The 20,162-nt window shown below is 41.5% G+C and overlaps 2 protein-coding genes across 18 annotated transcripts in view; both read left to right on the plus strand.

Moving 5' to 3' along the window:
• LOC110961818 (dehydrogenase/reductase SDR family member on chromosome X-like) overlaps positions 1-4,101 on the plus strand; it is a 37,814-nt gene extending 33,713 nt beyond the window's left edge. The window contains exon 4 of the mRNA XM_051943056.1: positions 3,684-4,101. The gene's annotated coding sequence lies outside the window, so the exon portion shown is untranslated. The remainder of the gene's footprint in view (positions 1-3,683) is intronic.
• LOC110972485 (zinc finger protein OZF-like) overlaps positions 1-20,162 on the plus strand; it is a 657,596-nt gene that overhangs the window by 529,647 nt on the left and 107,787 nt on the right. The window lies entirely within an intron of this gene.

Raw genomic sequence — 20,162 nt, forward strand, 5'->3', positions numbered from 1 at the left:
TAATTTTAATATTTAGCATTGCACTTTTTTTTATTACTATCAGCTTTCTAATGCACAGATAAAAACAAAGCTCAACCAAAATCAATGCACAACAAAAAGAGATGATGTCTTTTCTTTTCATGAACCTGGTGCCTACATTACCCACAATGCATTTCGGCTGCAGGCTAACTAATCCAGGCATAGATGTATACAAACAATAAGTCTAAGGTCTCAATCAAAGTCTCTTAACAAGCAAATAAATACAACCACAACCACAAAGAATGCAATTTCGCCTAAAGATTAGGTTCTCAAAAAACGCTGGTCTCAGGAAAACCTAATAATTGACAATCAGATTGTGAGTAACACCATCTTCAATGTGAGTAGCCAGGCAGAAAAGACACACAACTATGCCGCATTTTTCAAAACGAAAAGCTGCGATTTCGGAATTGAGCCTGAATCACAGCCACGTTAATAAGGTTTGTAATAAACTAAACCGTTTGTAAATCAATCAAGAATTGAGCGAGTTATGAGTGTTAAAGTGAGGAAATCATCCACCTTACCATTGACTACAGTACAGTGCGCCAGCAGTCCCCTGTCCTAAGATGGCCGCCAAGTGACGCCGCCGCCGACTCCGTCTCGAGACATCTAGCGTTTGTATATATCTATGAGCGAAACCGCGCGGTGTTTGTTTTTTATTTTTCTCAAATGCGGAAGTCGGAGAGAGAACCATATCACGCTGGAGCAGATATTGTGTGTTGCGCTGCGGTTCTTTGCAAATGGAAGTTTTTATATATTGTCGGAGATGCAGAACACTTCAGTAAGACAACTGTATGCAGGACAGTCAGAAAAGTGTTCCTGGCCCTGAAACGGCTTTCATCATCATTGTGGTTTTCCCTGGACATAAACCTGTCAGAGCATCAAGGAGGAGTTCCACAGGATTGCAGGTGAATGATGTAGAGATCTGTTAAATTCATTTTAAATCATATTCTGTTAATGACATTGTGCCGAAACCTCAGACTGGGATTAGTCATTTTAATTTCTTTTAGGATTTCCCAGTGTCACTGGCTACATACACACATCCCCATTACAGCTCCCTCACATCATGAACAGGAAGTCCATTCACAGCATAAATGTGCAGGTAGGCTACAGGTAGACTGACTACTGTTTTTAAATGTTAAAGACTGCATCATAGTTCAACATCTGTCATTCTCTGCAGTGTCTAGGTCATATGTGATGCTGCATATGTAGGAGACCTACATATGCAGCATCGAAATAAGGAATTAATTAATTAACATTAATAAAAAAATTAATATTCATATAAAATTTGATCAATCTCAATATCAATATCTTAAAGGTTTGAATTCTCGTTAAAGGGACCCGCATTCTTACACAAGAAACACTCAAAACTAATTTGGTCTATTGACTATTCTATTAAAATAAACAAGTGAGATCCTATTTACAGTGCCTATATAATGTGTGTGTATGTGCGTGCATGTCTACATGTGTGTGTGCGTGCGTGCGGGTGTGTGTTTCTGTGGAATGTGTGGGTGTGCATGTGGTGAGAGGTTTGTGTGTGTTCAAAGCATAGTATGGTGAGAAGGAAATATGGTGAGAGAAGAGCAAGATAACTAACCTGACGAGGTACACGGTAATTTGGATTAAAATCAATGATTTGTAAAGGAATAAACGGATTACATGAATTTAATTAATCAAATGATTAGTAGTATCAACCCAGAAATCAGAATCAGAGCATTTCAACCCGCTTTACGGTAACGGAACCATCTGTCGGAGTTGACTCCTGGCTGGGACCTTGCGAGCCTTCAGCGGACGCTTCAAAACGCACCTGGACTTGCTGGTTCTGTGCGTAGTATCGTCGTTATGGCAAAGCATTGGTGTCCTGCCTCAGTAATTGGTTCCGTCGAAGGAGATCTGATCCAGCAGGTCTCCGGAGTGCACAGCTGAATGGAGCCCGGTTGATGAAGAGTCACTTGAATTAAAATGAGGGCTCTCAGGCTTTAGCCAAGATAAACGGATGTTTGATGAAAAACTGCTAAAATTAGGAAAAATAAATGCTGGTGCTTAATCGGTTCTCTGTCAAAAATCACGAATAAAAGAATAAATTCGGCGTTGAGTGTGAGCAAATATGTCTACTTAGGTTACAAAAGTAAAAAGGATAAAATAGATAAACTTTGGAACTTAGAACTTTAGGAGATAGAAAAAAAAACGCGCTTTAGAAGGAAATAGTGGGAAACCCTGACATGGGTCCCAGAGACGGAAGGAGAGGGTAAGAGAGTAAGAGAGTGGGGGCAGAAGCTGAATTTAAGGGTCAGAAGCCTCTGAGGGCCAGACCTGGGTGGAGCAAGGAACTTTCGGGGCGAGTTGCCGAGCGATAACAGTTCCTTTGTTCTCACAGAGAAAGGAAATGATCCAAAATGGATAAAGAGTATGTGACATTAAACGGGTAAACGATCTATATCTCCCCATATTTCAGTTGTGTGAAAGAGGCACGCATGTTCCTAAATGTGTAGATTAATACATATGTTCATATTATGTGAATTATTTCATTCATAACTATATGTTTATGTTTATGACATTAAATATATATATCACATTGGGAAAAAAAAGTCAGAGATTTGGTAACAGGTAAATACAAATTTCACCTTTCAACCTAGATAGAAAGTAAATTCAGAGGTTAATAATAGAATTCATTCCAAAATCATAGTATCCTGGGGAAGAAATGATTAAATATCACAAATTAATAAATCCACTTCTGTAATAGATAGGAGTGTCATTTTTGGAAGCAATGTACAACATCATGTCACTACCACTTTGGTAATCATGGAAATTCAAAATACATCTCAGAAATATGAATTTTTGGAGAAGTCCTTTGTTTCAGTTCAGTTCCAGTCAAAGTAAGAGAGAGAGAGAGAGAGAGAGAGAGTGCTTCTCGGTGCTCCAGCAGGTCGTAAAGTTTATGGCTGTTATCTGATCCTGTGGAATGTAGAGAGGTCTCCGGCTAAGGGTCTCCTAAAGCTGAAAAGGGATTTTAGCATGAAAGTTCATTAACACAACATCCATAGCATATAACTGAGAATCCTTGTCCATCAGAAAGGTTCTTCCAGGTGTAGAAATGATTACAGGCGCTCCATCCTCAAGTGAAAGATCTGAATGTCCTTTTCCTGTGAATAAAACACATAGAAATACACTGTCCCCGGCTTTCCTCCAGGAATGGAGAACGAAGTTCAGCATTGGAGAGAGAGTGCTTATATGAGTTTGATCCTAGGCCTTTGGAAAATTCTTACACCAGGGGTGTCAAACTCAGTTCCTGGAGGGCCACTATCCTGCATGTTTTAGATGTTTCCCTCTTCCAACACACCTGATTCAAATGATCAGCTCATCATCAAGCTCAGCAGAAGCCTGATAACGAGCCTGATCATTTGAATCAGCTGTGTTGGAAGAGGGAAACATCTAAAACATGCAGGATAGTGGCCCTCCAGGAACGGATCTTGACACCCCTGTCTTACACATACATCATTTCCAGTGTGGAGGCCAAGTGGTCTGGGTCTGTTCATGACTCCAGGATTTATGGAGAGTCTAACCTGAGCAACAGACTGCAACATGGTCAGCAGCCTAAAGATTTTCACAATATAATTCACTTGTCTCCCTCCTTTAATATACTCTAATGTATCCACTATACATTACAGGAGAGTTTGAGGGCCTTCTGCTGGGTGACAGGGGTTACCATGCCAATCCAGGCTGATGATCTCATACCCTGACCCTGAACCAGGCCCCCAACAGAACTTCAACCAGGCTCACTGCAGGACCAGGGCCCGGGTGGAGATGACCATAGGCCTTCTGAAAGCCCGTTTCCAGAGCCTACGTCTCCTCGGGGTGACCCCTGAGAGGGCCTGTGATATTACTGTGGCATGTGTTGTTCTTCATAATATTACCACTATTAGAGGAGAGCAACACCCTGCCCTACAAACTGAAGACCCAGATGATGACCCCATCCACCTGCAGCTATCCAGGACAGCAGAGCAGTCAGAGACACCATATGCAATAATCACTTTAGAGTTTAAGTCACCATCATCACCACCACAACAAATAAAGACATGATACACATTTCATTTGGTCTTCTTTATTTCCTACAAATAAAAGATAGTTCAGTTCATGTTCCAGTAGTTAACATAATTCACCTGTGACCATCACGCACCTCTAACTTGTGCTCCAGTATTTCAATTTCCAGATCTGCCCTCCTAATCTGTTTTTGGATTTTTCTCAGCAAATGCAGTTTGTAACTCTGTTTTACTGATAACTGGGAATACATAGAGGACATTAAATTATACAGTTGCACATGAATTCCATGGAATGAACCTCTGGTGTTTACTGAACATCCATCTCACTGTGTCAGTCTGTGCAGTGGACATCTTTATGGATAAATCTTTGGAGTATTGCCAACTTACAGTTACAAGTTCTGTTGTGGTGTGAAGGGGCCAAAAGACAAAAAAAGACAAAAGAGAACTAAATAATCATATATATATATATATATATATATATATATATATATATATATATATATATATATATATATATATATATATATGTATGTATGTTAGAAAATTCTGACGCAGGTTAAAAAAAACGTGCAGATGCTAAATTTTTATTATTTCATGGAGGTACTTCATATTGATCATGTTTTACATTGTGAAGTAGCCTAAATATTAAATGGCTGTTTGACTGTGCAATTGTTTTATCCACACATAGCCTTAATGTCTGCATCCATATCATGTTCTGTTAAATAATTAAGCCTATTTAAACTAACATAGACTTCTGCTCAGCCAACAGAAAGAAAGCAGATGCCTGTAAAACGGGTGGTATAAAAGGTCACGGATGCATGTGTGTGTGTACATACATATATATATATATATATATACATATATATATATATATTTTTCATCTTAAGCTGCTGATCATTTAGGTGAAATCCCCCGAGTCTGAAAACGTGGCTCCGCTCCACAATGTCCCAGGTGAGGCTCAACAGTGTGGCTGTCTGCCATGTCCACAGAGACAAGCTGGGGAGGATGGACAAAAAGGAAATATGCAATGCTTTCATTAGCACTTCAGAACGGCAGGCCAATGTTTTTGGGCACTTTTTAAAAAAATGTAGATGTTACCTGTGGCCTACAAGTCTGGACCTGTAGGACTTCCAGCGCTTACAATTGCAGTTCTGGTGGGGACAAAATTATAGTTTGAGTATGTTTAGCTCTGTTTCTTATGGTAATGTTCAATGTTTAATGTTAAGTGTCCAATGAGCTGTGAACCAAGTTGCAGTCATCTCTCTATAGTCTACGCTGAAACGTTCAGAAGCATTTAAACCTCTAACCAAAGGTGTCGGTTTAGGGGGGACGGTGGGGATGTGTCCCCCCCACTTTTTGTCAGGGGTCATTTTGTCTCCACCACATTCAAATTCTTCACATGTAAACCATTGTAACCCCAGTTATTTTCAGCAGTATAGAAAATTCCGACGCTCATGAACGCAACATCCGCACTCGGCCGAGAATTGCACAGACATGCAGCACACCTTCATGAGGTTGAAAAAAAATGTGCAGATGCTAAATTTGGGCTTGTGCCAAGTGTAAGCTCCCGGCTGTGCTTTTCCATCTGACAATGGCTGTGGGGAGTTTGAAAACTTGTTTGCTTGTTTAACCCTGTGATTATTGTGACAGCCCCCGTGTGTGTCCGCCTATTAGGTGAACTAATAACAGCTGTTCTCTTTAAGGTGTTGGGATTGGCCAGGAGAGATGATTGGGATGTGGAAGACCTGGGCCTGCTGCTCCACTTCTACTATATATATTTGCTTCCTGTGCTCTACTGGGCGCTGGTCTCTCTCTGCTCCTGGTTCTAGCTGCTGATGCTCTATGCACCATTTATGTTAGTTTCTTTTGTTACTGCACTTTACAACACCTTGCACCACATCATTTCCACATAGCCACATATACACCACTGATAGTACAGACAAGACACCCCTCATGCTTGCATTTATCCTCTGTTTATTTTAAACACTCCTCGTTTTGTCATGGCCTTGGAGCCGGGTTATGACAAAATGGGGGCTCGTCCAGCTGTTTTGTTCCTGTTTGATTGCGCAAGTTGGCTTGTTTGAAGTGTTGCTTATGGGCAACAGTTAAATAATTTGTTGCGCCATTTGTTTTTTGGTTGGTCGGGACTTGATTTGATTGAAAATGTTTGTGAGGAGTTTTTGCTTTTTGGGAATTTTGGCTTGGTCTGTTTGCTGTTGTATTCAGATTGTAAGTTTGTTGATTGGTGCTTTGTGCCGGCGAGAGCGCACATGCGTAAAATTGTTTGGTGTACTGATTGTCTTTTGTTTCTATATTTACGTTGGCTTTAAAAAATTTTGTTCTTTTTACGTCTGTTTGTGGTGAGTTGAGAGAGGAACACAACTTATTTGGGCTGGTGATCGGAGTAAGTTGGTCGCTATATTAAGGTATGTTCGATTGTTTACTTACCCTGTGTACTCGGCGTTGATCTGCGGCTGCAGTTTTGTTTGCACAGGTAGCAGGATAGTCAGGTAAGGTATCCTCATGTTTTGTTATCATATGGTGTGGAGTTTTTTCCTGTAGGCTGTAGCAGCGCTCCCTTTTGGGTTGGTTACGTGGGGCTTGGAAGTGCTGTGACTCGTGCGGTTAAAGCTTTGCTTGGGAGCATGTCTGTGGTTTCGGGAGGGTTGCTGGCGTGCTTGTCACCCAACTGGACCAGCGGTCAACGGTGCATAAGAACCTGCCACTAGTCGTTGCATGAAGACTAGGGAGGAGTTAGATAGCGGGGTTTGGTGCATTAGATAGCGGGAGAACTCCATCCATACTGACTCTCCGAACACACACGGTGGCCTTGTGGTGCCTGACAGGTCGTGTTCCAGTGTGAAATTGTTTAATGCTGTAGTTGCTTTTGAATAAATCCTCAAAATGTCAGAAGTTGAGTCATTCATTGCTTCTCCATCTGAGGAGAATTTAGGAAAGTGTACAAAGGAACAGTTGGTGAGGCTTGCTGAGCATTATAGTATTGGTTTGGGAGACAAACTGTTAAAAGAAAATATTAAGGTGACCTTAAAAACAGAATTAATGAAAATGGGAGTTTTGACTGTAGATCAGGAAGAGGGTCCTGCGGTTTCCTTTTCTGTACAAACACAGGGGTTAACATTTGAGCAACAGAAAGAGCTTCTCATTTTACAGTTGCAGCACGATCAGTTAAGACATGAATTACAGATTAAAAAAACAGGTTGAAATCGAGCGCATCCGGCAGGAGAGGGAAACCGAGAGAGCTCGATTGGAATTGGAGAGGACTCATCTGTCTATGGGCAAAACAGGAGAGCAACATGGTGATGGAAAGGGTGAGCAGGATTCCACTCGTTCTTTTGATATAAGTAATTTGCGATTGTTGCCACAACTTAATGACAGAGACCCAGATTCATTTTTTTGTTTTACTTGACCAGGTGGTGAAAGCCAGAGGTTGGCCTGATGCAGACTGCGTGTTAATGCTGCAGTGTGTCCTGACTGGGAAAGCGCAAGAGGTATAGTCTTCATTGAGCACAGAGGATAGCAGTAGCTATGAGAAGGTTAAAGCGGCTGTCCTGAAAGCTTACAAACTTTTTCCGGAGGCATACAGACAGCGGTTTAGGTCGTGGGAGAGACGTCCTGGCCAGATGTTTGAGTTTGCCAGAGACTTATCTCTGAATTTTAAATGTTGGTTAACTGCTCTTAATATCACAACTTTTGAATGATTTGTGTGAGTTGTTGGTCTTAGAACGGTTTAAAAATATGCTTCCACCTCGCATTGCCGCGTTTGTTAATAAATGAGATGTAAAGACTGCTTCCAAGGCTGCTATGACAGCTGATGAGTTTGAGCTGCTTCACAAGACAAATTTTTGGGAGCGCGTTCCTGCGCCAGATTTTGGCTGGCAGAGAAAGCATCCGTACGTTCCTGCGGAACAGACGCGTTCAGGGATGGTCGGTTCATCTAAATTGGAGGCCAGAACACTAGACAGCTTTGACAACAGTAACTGCTGTCATCAAGTAGGGCATTGGAAGGCTGACTGTCATATCTTGCAAGCCAGGAATAAAATGGTAAGATCAAATGTAAAAGCCTGCAGTTGCAGTAGCGCCAGTTGTGACCTGCAGAGTTTCTGAGACCCTTTCTTCCAATGTTTGTGAACCTGACATTTTGGCTGCGTATTTACCGTTTATTCGGGATGGTTTTGTCTCTATAGTGGGTAATGAGTCAAAGGTTCCAATTAAAATCCTGAGGGATACTGGAGCTTATGATTCTTATATTGTGGCTTCTGTGTTGTCGTTTTGTGACAAGACTGCTACGGGGACTGCTAGTGTTCTTGGTCGAGGGATAAATTTGACGGTGTTGCCCATTCCAATACGTAAGGTGGTCCTGAATTGTGACCTACTACAGGGTGAGATATCTGTTGGAGTTTGACCAGCATTGCCTATAGAGGGAGTTCACTTCATATTGGGTAATAGATTGGATGGTAGCAGAGTTTGATCCGAGTCGGTTCCTTCACCTTTGATACCTGATCCAGTGGATCTTTTGTCTAAGAAGGGTTCCCCTTGAGTTACAGGAGATGGTTCCAGCTGCTGTGGTTACATGTAGTATGACTGAGGCTGTGACGAACAGTGGGGATAAGATAGTGGAGGTCCCACCTCTGTCTGATTTTCCTCTGGCTGTGTCAGCCAGTGAGCTGGTGCACGAGCAGCAGAGTGATCCTTCATTAAAGGAAATGTTTGGTCGAGTTTTGCCTGCAACGGAGTTGAACGGTATGGCCAGTGGTTATTGTGTGCAGAATGGTTTGTTGTTTAGGAAGTGGACGCACCTCGGCTGTGACTATGTTGGAGAGGCTGTTTTCCAGTTGGTGGTTCCAGCTAAGTTCTGAGCTTTGGTGCTGAAAGTGGACACTTTGGTGTCAGGAAGACATATTTGAACATTTTAAGACATTTCTTTTGGCCACATATGAGGAAAGATGTCTCTGCATTTATAAAAACCTGTCATGTGTGTCAGTTAACAGGGAAGCTGAACCAGTTTGAGAAACCTGCTCCTCTTCGGCCAACACCAGCCACAACTGTTCAGGCACCTGAAGAAAGCTCTCAGCCTTTAAAGCTCAGGCCTGCAGTTTCACAGCCGGGCTGCCACAGAAAACCCATGACAGCTCCAAACATTCTGAAAACCGAGACTTGCGATTGGAAAAAGGTGCTGTTTACTGTTCTGAAAGTTCTAGTGTTGCTGACGATGTGGCCCACTGCAGGTTACTTCATTAAGGATCTGATTGACAGCAGTTACTACTTCTGCAAATGCTCGGTCAAGTTCATCACCATTGTTATATTCTTGGAGTCTTTTAGGTCACCCGATCAGAGACTGGTTGGGTGGTCTTTATTTCTGCAGGCGTGTCACCTCTAACCTGTAGAGTTTCCTTGATTGTGTTTTATTGAAGCCTTGTGTGTGGTGGTGTTGCTGCTCTGCTCTCTTCTCTTAATTTGCTTCTCAGGTACTGGGGTTGCTGAGAGTGGATGGGGTAGTTTACGCATTAAACATTGGATTGGATTTGTATATGTTCCTTGTTTAACACTGGATTTGAGGATTTTGACATTTATAGTTATAGGTTATTTGATCATTTTAGTTGGTGGTATGGGTAAATCTTTGGTGGTTTGGAGCCGGTGACTCCCTAGGAGCCCCGACTTTATTGGGGGGGGGGGGGGGGGGGGGTGACGGCCCCCGTGTGTGTCTGCCTATTAGGTGAACTAATAACAGCTGTTCTCTTTAAGGTGCTGGGATTGGCCAGGAGAGATGACTGGGATGTGGAACACCTGGGCCTGCTGCTCCACTTCTACACTATATATACACACGTGGACAAAATTGTTGGTGCCCCTCAGTTAAAGAAGGGAAAAACCCACAATTCTCACTGAAATCACTTGAAACTCACAAAAGTAACAAATAAAAATTTATTGAAAATTAAATAATCAAAATCAGCCATCACTTTTGAATTGTTGATTAACATAATTATTTAAAAAAACAAACTAATGAAATAGGGCTGGACAAAAATGATGGTACCCATAACTTAATATTTTGTTGCACAACCTTTTGAGGCAATCACTGCAATTAAACGATTTCTGTATTTGTCAATGAGCGTTCTGCAGCTGTCAACAGGTATTTTGGCCCACTCCTCATGAGCAAACAGCTCCAGTTGTCTCAGGTTTGATGGGTGTCTTCTCCAAATGGCATGTTTCAGCTCCTTCCACATATGTTCAATGGGATTCAGATCTGGGCTCATAGAAGGCCACTTTAGAATAGTCCAACGCTTTTCTCTCAGCCATTCTTGGGTGTTTTTGGCTGTGTGTTTTGGATCGTTGTCCTGTTGGAAGACCCATGACCTGCGACTGAGACCAAGCTTTCTGACACTAGGCAGCACATTTCTCTCCAGAATGCCTTGATAGTCTTCAGATTTCATCGTACCTTGCACACTTTCAAGACACCCTGTGTCAGATGCAGCAAAGCAGCCCCAAAACATTACTGAGCCTCCTCCATGTTTCACCATAGGGACAGTGTTCTTTTCTTCGTATGCTTGGTTTTTGAGTCTATGAACATAGAGTTGATGTGCCTTACCAAAAAGCTCCAGTTTGGTCTCATCTGTCCAAAGGACATTCTCCCAGAAGCTTTGTGGCTTGTCAACATGCATTTTTGCAAATTCCAGTCTGGCTTTTTTATGAGTTTTTTTCAGCAGTGGTGTCCTCCTTGGTCGTCTCCCATGAAGTCCACTTTGGCTCAAACAACGACGAATGGTGCGATCTGACACTGATGTACCTTGGCCTTGGAGTTCACCTTTAATTTCTTTGGAGGTTGCTCTGGGCTCTTTGGATACAATTCCAACGATCCGTCTCTTCAATTTGTCAACAATTTTCCTCTTGCGGCCACGTCCAGGGAGGTTGGCTACTGTCCCGTGGGTCTTGAACTTCTGAATAATATGAGCCACTGTTTGTCACAGGAACTTCAAGCTGTTTAGAGATGGTCTTATAGCCTTTACCTTTAAGATGTTTGTCTATAATTTTTTTTCGGATGTCCTGGGACAATTCTCTCCTTCACTTTCTGTTGTCCATGTTCAGTGTGGTACACACCTTTTCACCAAACAGCAGGGTGACTACTTGTCTCCCTTTAAATAGGCAGACTGACTGATTATGAGTTTGGAAACACCTGTGATGTCAATTAAATGACACACCTGAGTTAATCATGTCACTCTGGTCAAATAGTTTTCAATCTTTTATAGAGGTACCATCATTTTTGTCCAGGCCTGTTTCATTAGTTTGTTTTTTTAAATAATTGTTAATCAACAATTCAAAAGTAATGGCTGTTTTTGATTATTTAATTTTCAATAAATTTTTATTGTTACTTTTGTGAGTTTCAAGTGATTTCAGTGAGAATTGTGGGTTTTTCCTTCTTTAACTGAGGGGTACCAACAATTTTGTCCACGTGTGTATATATATATATATATATATAGTCAATAGAAACTTGACTGGACAGTCAATAGGAACTTTGAGGTAGAAATGTACGCAGAATTCTACTTGTAGGGGGGTTGTAATTATTCATTGTGGATTTACTGATGATCTAGTGCCCTGGTAGTTGAGATAATGATGAGTTGGCATGATTCATTGCACATGGGTTGGTCACTTTGCAAAAGTGAACCAAATACTCAGTGAGTATCTGCACAATTGGAGAATGGGTTTTGAAGGCCTATATAAAGGCCACCATTGTTAGTCCAGTGAACAGCATCGTGCCGCATCTATCATATGAACAACGTCTCCAGGCACTGGGTATGGTGGAGGCCGGTTTGAGCTACAGTGATGTAGCCAGGTGTATGGGCTGTTCCCAAGGGATTGCTGCCTGCATCGAAGCAAATGGAGGCCATACTCTGTATTGACTGTTGTGACTTTGTGTTTGGCAGGTGCTGTTTTCTTTTGTGAAATTCTTTATTTTGAAATCATTCTTGAAACTTTAGATTTTTGTTTCTGTGTATGCTATATATACATATATTCCAATATGCTAAACATATGATTCATATGAAGAAAATCCAGTTTTGGGCTTCAAAATAAAAATTGTGTTGAAAAAATATGGTCTCAAAGTTTTTAATGGCTGTCAGTGTATTTGCTTCCTGTGCTCTACTGGGCACTGGTCTCTCTCTGCTCCTGGTTCCAGCTGCCGACGCCCTATGCACCATTTATGTTAGTTTCTTTTGTTAGTGCACTTTACAACACCTTGCACTACATCATTTCCACACAGCCACATATACACCACTGATAGTACAGACGAGACACACCTCATGCTTGCATTTATCCTCTGTTTATTTTACTTTACTTTATAATAAATTACTTTGGAAAAAAACACTCCTCGTTGTTTTGCCATGGCCTTCGAGCCGGGTTATGACATTATCATATTTAATAAAGATATGGAAGGGGGGGGCGGTTGTTTTGTTTTGACAAGTGGATGTCTTTGAATAAACTACAGATGGTTTAATTCATGAAGGTGATGCAATTTATTTTGGTAGAGGCTCTAACATAAAATAAATTACATCACCTTCATGAATTAAACCATCTTTAATACTTTCATCCTCATTGCAGTTTAAATATAAATAAAATTAAAAAAAATAAATGAAGTCATTTTTCAATAAAATTTGCATTTCTTCTTAATCAAAATGAATCCATTTATACACAGGCTCTCAAGTCTCATGCATTTAGTGTGTAACACACGCATTTGAACCTTTTTACACGCTGACATGCCAAACCTGTTACTTCTCACGCATAAAAAATAATTATGCAATTCCCACTGGGTTACACTGCTATATGCAGTAGTCTCATCGAGCCCAACAGAAGCCTTGCGACCCAGCCATAAGAACAACTACTCATCAATCAAAAAATAACATACGGCTGTACATCAGCCAATCAGAAAATAGCAAGGCTGTATCTGGGTAAGATGAGGTCGATCTGACCGCAGAGGAGGCATACTGCATGCACACTGCATACACACGACGGTTGTGCCTAATGGCAAGAGAAAAGCAACTTATCTCATTTGATTTTGTAGCCCACTGCATAAAAAAAACGAGAGCTTAATCTTATTCTTCCTCCATACCTTCAATTACATGGAAAAGCAAAGTCCAATCGCATTAACATACAAACTCTGGTCCCCAGGTACCACACTTAAACCAATAATCAATGTTAAGTTAGGTAGTTATACTTTAAACATGAGAAGCGTTTATAATTAAAATAAAAACTGCACATTTTCAGTTTGAAAGAGCATTGTAGAAATGTTAGAGGTAAATACTAAAAAAAAGAGTAACATTTGCAGTATATGTTGCATCATTACCTGATATAATATGCTAACACCACAAAGTAACATTATGACCCATTAGTGGCGGCAAAAAAAGCACGAATACTGATTAACTGGGTTTTGTTTTAAAATATAAGTGCTTAAGGATGGGTGATGACCCCCCCAACCCCAGCACCACCACCTCCCAGTTGCAAGCCAGCAAAATCTCACTGTGACCTGAGATCAAACGTGAGAGCCCTGTGTACATCTTTATACAAAGAGTAGCTTCTTTCGTTTCAGTAGCACCACGTGGTGTTATCCCAGGGACGATAATTATTAGTGATAATTAACGTCAGCTCTGCTCCATCCCTACTGAGGTATCGCTAAGATAAGGCCGAACAGCTTCAAAATGTTGTTCCAAAAGTGCTGAAATTCATCTGGCATCGCATATTCTAACTGGATTTGGTATTATTATATCAGGAATAATGCACATTTTCCTAACAGAGCGTTTTACTCATGGCAAATTGTACCATTAGTAAATTTGGTATGATAGTGTGAAATCACTTGAAACTCACAAAAGTAACAATAAATAAAAATTTATTGAAAATTAAATAATCAAAATCAGCCATCACTTTTGAATTGTTGATTAACATAATTATTTAAAAAAAACAAACTAATGAAATAGGGCTGGACAAAAATGATGGTACCCATAACTTAATATTTTGTTGCACAACCTTTTGAGGCAATCACTGCAATTAAACGATTTCTGTATTTGTCAATGAGCGTTCTGCAGCTGTCAACAGGTATTTTGGCCCACTCCTCATGAGCAAACAGCTCCAGTTGTCTCAGGTTTGATGGGTGTCTTCTCCAAATGGCATGTTTCAGCTCCTTCCACATATGTTCAATGGGATTCAGATCTGGGCTCATAGAAGGCCACTTTAGAATAGTCCAACGCTTTTCTCTCAGCCATTCTTGGGTGTTTTTGGCTGTGTGTTTTGGATTGTTGTCCTGTTGGAAGACCCATGACCTGTGACTGAGACCAAGCTTTCTGACACTAGGCAGCACATTTCTCTCCAGAATGCCTTGATAGTCTTCAGATTTCAACGTACCTTGCACACTTTCAAGACACCCTGTGCCAGATGCAGCAAAGCAGCCCCAAAACATTACTGAGCCTCCTCCATGTTTCACCGTAGGGACAGTGTTCTTTTCTTCGTATGCTTGGTTTTTGAGTCTATGAACATAGAGTTGATGTGCCTTACCAAAAAGCTCCAGTTTGGTCTCATCTGTCCAAAGGACATTCTCCCAGAAGCTTTGTGGCTTGTCAACATGCATTTTTGCAAATTCCAGTCTCGCTTTTTTATGAGTTTTTTTCAGCAGTGGTGTCCTCCTTGGTCGTCTCCCATGAAGTCCACTTTGGCTCAAATAACGACGAATGGTGCGATCTGACACTGATGTACCTTGGCCTTGGAGTTCACCTTTAATTTCTTTGGAGGTTGCTCTGGGCTCTTTGGATACAATTCGAACGATCCGTCTCTTCAATTTGTCATCAATTTTCCTCTTGTGGCCACGTCCAGGGATGTTGGCTACTGTCCCGTGGGTCTTGAACTTCTGAATAATATGAGCCACTGTTGTCACAGGAACTTCAAGCTGTTTAGAGATGGTCTTATAGCCTTTACCTTTAAGATGTTTGTCTATCATTTTTTTTCGGATGTCCTGGGACAATTCTCTCCTTCGCTTTCTGTTGTCCATGTTCAGTGTGGTACACACCTTTTCACCAAACAGCAGGGTGACTACTTGTCTCCCTTTAAATAGGCAGACTGACTGATTATGAGTTTGGAAACACCTGTGATGTCAATTAAATGACACACCTGAGTTAATCATGTCACTCTGGTCAAATAGTTTTCAATCTTTTATAGAGGTACCATCATTTTTGTCCAGGCCTGTTTCATTAGTTTGTTTTTTTAAATAATTATGTTAATCAACAATTCAAAAGTAATGGCTGTTTTAGATTATTTAATTTTCAATAAATTTTTATTTATTGTTACTTTTGTGAGTTTCAAGTGATTTCAGTGAGAATTGTGGGTTTTTCCTTCTTTAACTGAGGGGTACCAACAATTTTGTCCACGTGTGTATATCCTCTTGAAGATCAGATCTCCATGCATCCAGCCTGTCAGTGGTAGTTTCCTTATCATGTGCCAATAGAGTTGCATAAAATAAAGAAATTTGACCTTTCTCCTCTAAGTTTTGCAGTGTAAGGTTCTCCAGATGGGATAGCGGAGGTTCAGAATGTGTTTGTATTTTGACATTATGAAATGTTTTACTTGTAAATATTTAAAAAAATGTTTCTTTGGAATGTCATATGTTTGACATAGTTGATCACATGTGAGGAGACTACCATCCTTATAAAGGTCTGCCACCTTCTATACACCTTTATATGCCCAAGTTCTGAAACCTCCATCCGCTCTTCCTGCCTTGAAGCACATGTTGCCCCATATAGGGGAGAGACGTGAAATAGGAGGAAGATCGCCAACATGTTGATGTGCCCTATACCAAATGTCTATGGTATTTTTAAGGAAAGGGTTGTTTGTTATTTTCTTTAAGCATTTGGGATTTGCAGAGTACAAATACAGTTTCAATGCAAAGCTCGGTACTGATGTTTGTTCAATGTTTACCCAGGCTGGGGGTATCTCAGTTGAAAAGTAAAACATGGCTGAGCGTAACTGCGCAGACCAGTAATACCATTTCAGATTTGGCAATTTTAGCCCTCCTCTTTCATATGGCAGGTACAGCAAGCGAAGTCTCAGCCTGGACTTTTTATTATTCCAGATGAAAGCATTAAGAATACTGTTTATTTCATCAAAGAATAATTTTGGTGGTGGTAGAGGGAGTGACTGAAAGAGGTATAAGAACTTTGGTAGCACGCTCATCTTAATCATGTTTATTCGGCCAATTATTGATATGGGCATTGTCATCCATCTATCCAGAGTTGCCTTCACTTCTCTGATCAAAGGGTCGTAATTTCTTGCAACGATGGTTTTAACGTCAGGGGTAATTTTAATTCCAAGATATACAAATCCCTCGTATGCATTAATAAACGGGGTTTGTATGATTGGTTTTAGCCTTTCGTCCTCATTTAAAAATAGTATGGAAGATTTTGAGTCATTTATAGTATATCCAGAAAACTGTCCAAATAGTTTAATTTGTTGCATTAGGCTTGGTATGCTGATAGACAGTTTTGTTAAGAAAACTATCAGATCATCAGCATATAGAGCCAATCTATGTTCTTGTTCTCCTATACGGATACCAGACAAGTCTGTATGTGTTCGTATTGCCATAGCCAAGGGTTCTATAGCCAGTATGAATAGCATTGGTGATAGTGGGCATCCCTGGCGTGTGGAGCGTTCTCATGTAATTGGTTTTGAAACTATATTATTTGTTAAAATACTGGCCCTGGGTTCTATGTACAAAATTCGAATCCATTTAAGAAAACTGTTTCCAAATCCAAATCTTGGCAGAACGTTAAATAAATATGGCCATTCTATCCTGTCAAAGGCCTGACGGGCATCCAGTGATAATAAGGCTGTATCCTTTGCATTAAATTTCTCATAAATTATATTGAGAACTCTCCTAATATTGTGGAATCCTTGACGTTTTGGTAAAAAACCATTTTGATCATTATGAACCAATTGTGAGATGTAGGAGTCTAATCTTTTTGCTAAAACTTTACAAAGTATTTTAGTATCAACCCCCATCAGACTTATTGGTCTAAATGAAGAGCATTCTGCAGGGGGCTTACCAGGTTTTAAGATCAGTGTGATTGTACTGTTCTCTCTACGTGTTATATACAACTTGTATGTCAACGCAGTTAAACAGCCAGCCAAACTCGGTTTTCACGAGCCAGGAAGCGAGCGCCTTGCTCCTTTATTAGCATCTCATGGATGACAGGTGAAAACTTATGAGTGAAACTGCAATATACAAACAGAGAAGAGAAAAAGGCATTTTTAGCTTAGTTGTAAAGTTGCCTGGTTAATATAAACCGCGAGCAAGTGCTATAAACAGTCATTAAACATCAAACTACTGACTAAATGCTATGTTAACATGCTATGCAAATTGTCACGCAAGCCACCGATATGCTGATGTACTCGTTCACAAGCTAAAAAACGTGTTGACACAGTTAGACATTAGCATATATTTCCGTGATTAAAACAGAATAAACCACAATAAATGCATTTCTACAAATAAACAACAGTCAAATCAAGCATCTTATGGCCGTCCTGAACGTTAAACAATGAAGAAAAACTTACAGCCATTGCTTTCGCGGGTGTAGGAAAAAACGTAACAGGAGGAATGCTGTCACCATGTGTCTGCTTCTCTCTGCGTGTGTACATATGAGCATCTCTGTCCCACAATGCAAAGCAGATCCTTTTTAACCTTTCACAGTAAAACACCGATGAAATACTTCCAACTTGATCTTTCACAATAAAATTCTGATGAAATACTTTTAACTTGCTTTTTAAACTGTATGTTATTTAACTAGAAATGATGAATTGTCATCTGCGGGCAGAACACTCCCCGTCTGGCATTACCATGTCACTAACTTTAACTTTTACTTGTTAGTCCTTTTCAAGGAGGATGATGACATCAGAGATGGGTCGCAGGTAAGTCTTTGATGTTCCCTTAGATGATGTCCGTACCTCGACCTTGCGAACCTTGCCATCACTACTTGGAAAGGTAGATGTGACAACAGCCATAGGCCACTCATTCCTAGGAGCTTGGCCTTGTTTTAACATCACAATGTCTCCAGGTTGCAGGTTGCGATGCGTTTTATGCCACTTGCGTCTTGAGTGCAGAGTATTAATGTACTCGTTCCTCCAGCGGCTCCAGAATACATTAGCAAGCACTTGTACTTGTCTCCACTGGGCTCTCAGGAGATCTTTTTCAGCAAAGTTTACAGGTGGAGCAGGCAAGCTTGGCTTTTGGGTCAAGATCATGGCAGGGGAAAGCAGAAACGGTGAGGAAGAGTCCGATGAGACAGGAACCAAGGGCCGTGCATTGATTATTGCTGATATCTCTGCCATTAAGGTACACAGCACATCATGTGTCAGATGAGTGTGTTTGTTCTGCAAAAGCATGGAATCCAATATTCGGCGTGTCACTCCAATCATCCTCTCCCACACTCCCCCCATGTGGGAAGCGTGTGGTGGGTTGAACTTCCATGTGCAGCCGTTGCTATGGAGATACTTCAGGATGCTGGTTTGTTTTTCGTCAGGCTGTCCCATGCCCAGTTCCAAACTAGCTGCAATGAAATTAGTGCCCCTGTCTGACCTGAGCTGTTTTGCTGAGCCTCTAATTGCAAAGAATCTCCTCAGCGCATTTATGCAACTGTCAGTATCCAACGATTCAATGACTTCAATATGGACACCTCTGGTATTCATACATGTGAACAGAATGGCCCATCGTTTGCTGTGAGCCGCACCCCCTCGTGTGCGACGAGTGACTACTGCCCACGGTCCAAACACATCAAGTCCTACATAAGAGAAAGGTGGGGATGTGTCGAGTCTCTCTGGAGGCAGGTCTGCCATCTTCTGTACCTCTACCTTCCCTCTGAGCTTGCGACATGTTATGCAGTGATGAAGAATAGAGCTAACCAGCCTCTTTCCAGAAACAATCCACAGACCAGCTGCCCTAATGGCCCCCTCTGTGAACTGTCGTCCCTGATGTTTCACTGCCATATGATAATGCCTTACTAGCAGTCTGGTTACGTGACTGTGCTTTGAGAGGATGATTGGGTTCTTTACCTCTGATTCAAGTGAAGCATGTCTAAGTCGTCCCCCAACACGCAACAGACCATCATTCATGTAGGGGTCAAGGTTCAGGATTTCACTTGAAGTAGAAACTTCCCTTTTTGCTTGAAGAGCAGCATACTCTTCCGGATATGTGTCTCTCTGAACAGTTTCAAGTATAAGTTTCTTAGCAGCTGCAAGCTCTCCAGGTGTACGAGGTCTGCTGCATCGATGCCATCCCTTGCATGTGTGGTGTAATGGGTCGGTGGAGTCTGCAGGCCTGTGAGAACGTGCTTGGTGAATTAAGAAGGCGACAGCTCTTAACAAGGAGTCCCACGTGGAGAAACGCTGAAAACGTTCAGAGGTGAGTCTCCTGGTTTTAACACAGGTAGCAAAGGCAGTCACTTGCGGTCTGACTTCTACATCCTTTTCAGGATCTACCAGTTCAAAAAGTGCATGGACTTCAGGCTCAGGAGGCTTGTAGAGAAAGTCAGGTCCCTTGAACCACCTAGTGTCCATAAGCTGTGATGCGGAGACAGATCTCGTCGCCAGATCTGCTGGGTTCTGTTCTGAAGGGACATAGTGCCACTGTTCTGGGGACGTTGTCTGGCGTATGCGGTGCACTCGATTATGCACATACACAAAGAAACGTTTCGAGTCATTACCGATGTATCCAAGGACCACTCTGCTGTCGCAGTAGAACTTCACTGCGTCTGGTTTGTGGTCCAGTTCGTCTAAGATCAGCTCTGCCATCTCAACTGCCAGAACAGCCCCACATAGCTCAAGTCGGGGAATTGTGGGTTCAGGCTGTGGTGCTAGCTTTGCTTTCCCTAGTACAAATCCAACTTCACAGCGACCATCTTCGGTGACAGCTCGGAGATAAGCCACTGCCCCTATGGCCCAGTTTGAGGCGTCAGAGAAGAGACACAGTTCGGTGTATGAGGATCTTGAGAGCGACATTGGTACGTAACAGCGAGGTATGTTAAGGCTGCTCAGCTCTTGGAGCGATGATTTCCATGCCTCCCATGTACT

The sequence above is a fragment of the Acanthochromis polyacanthus genome, chromosome 22 (assembly GCF_021347895.1).
Source record: "Acanthochromis polyacanthus isolate Apoly-LR-REF ecotype Palm Island chromosome 22, KAUST_Apoly_ChrSc, whole genome shotgun sequence".
NCBI classification, from domain to species: Eukaryota; Metazoa; Chordata; class Actinopteri; family Pomacentridae; genus Acanthochromis; species Acanthochromis polyacanthus.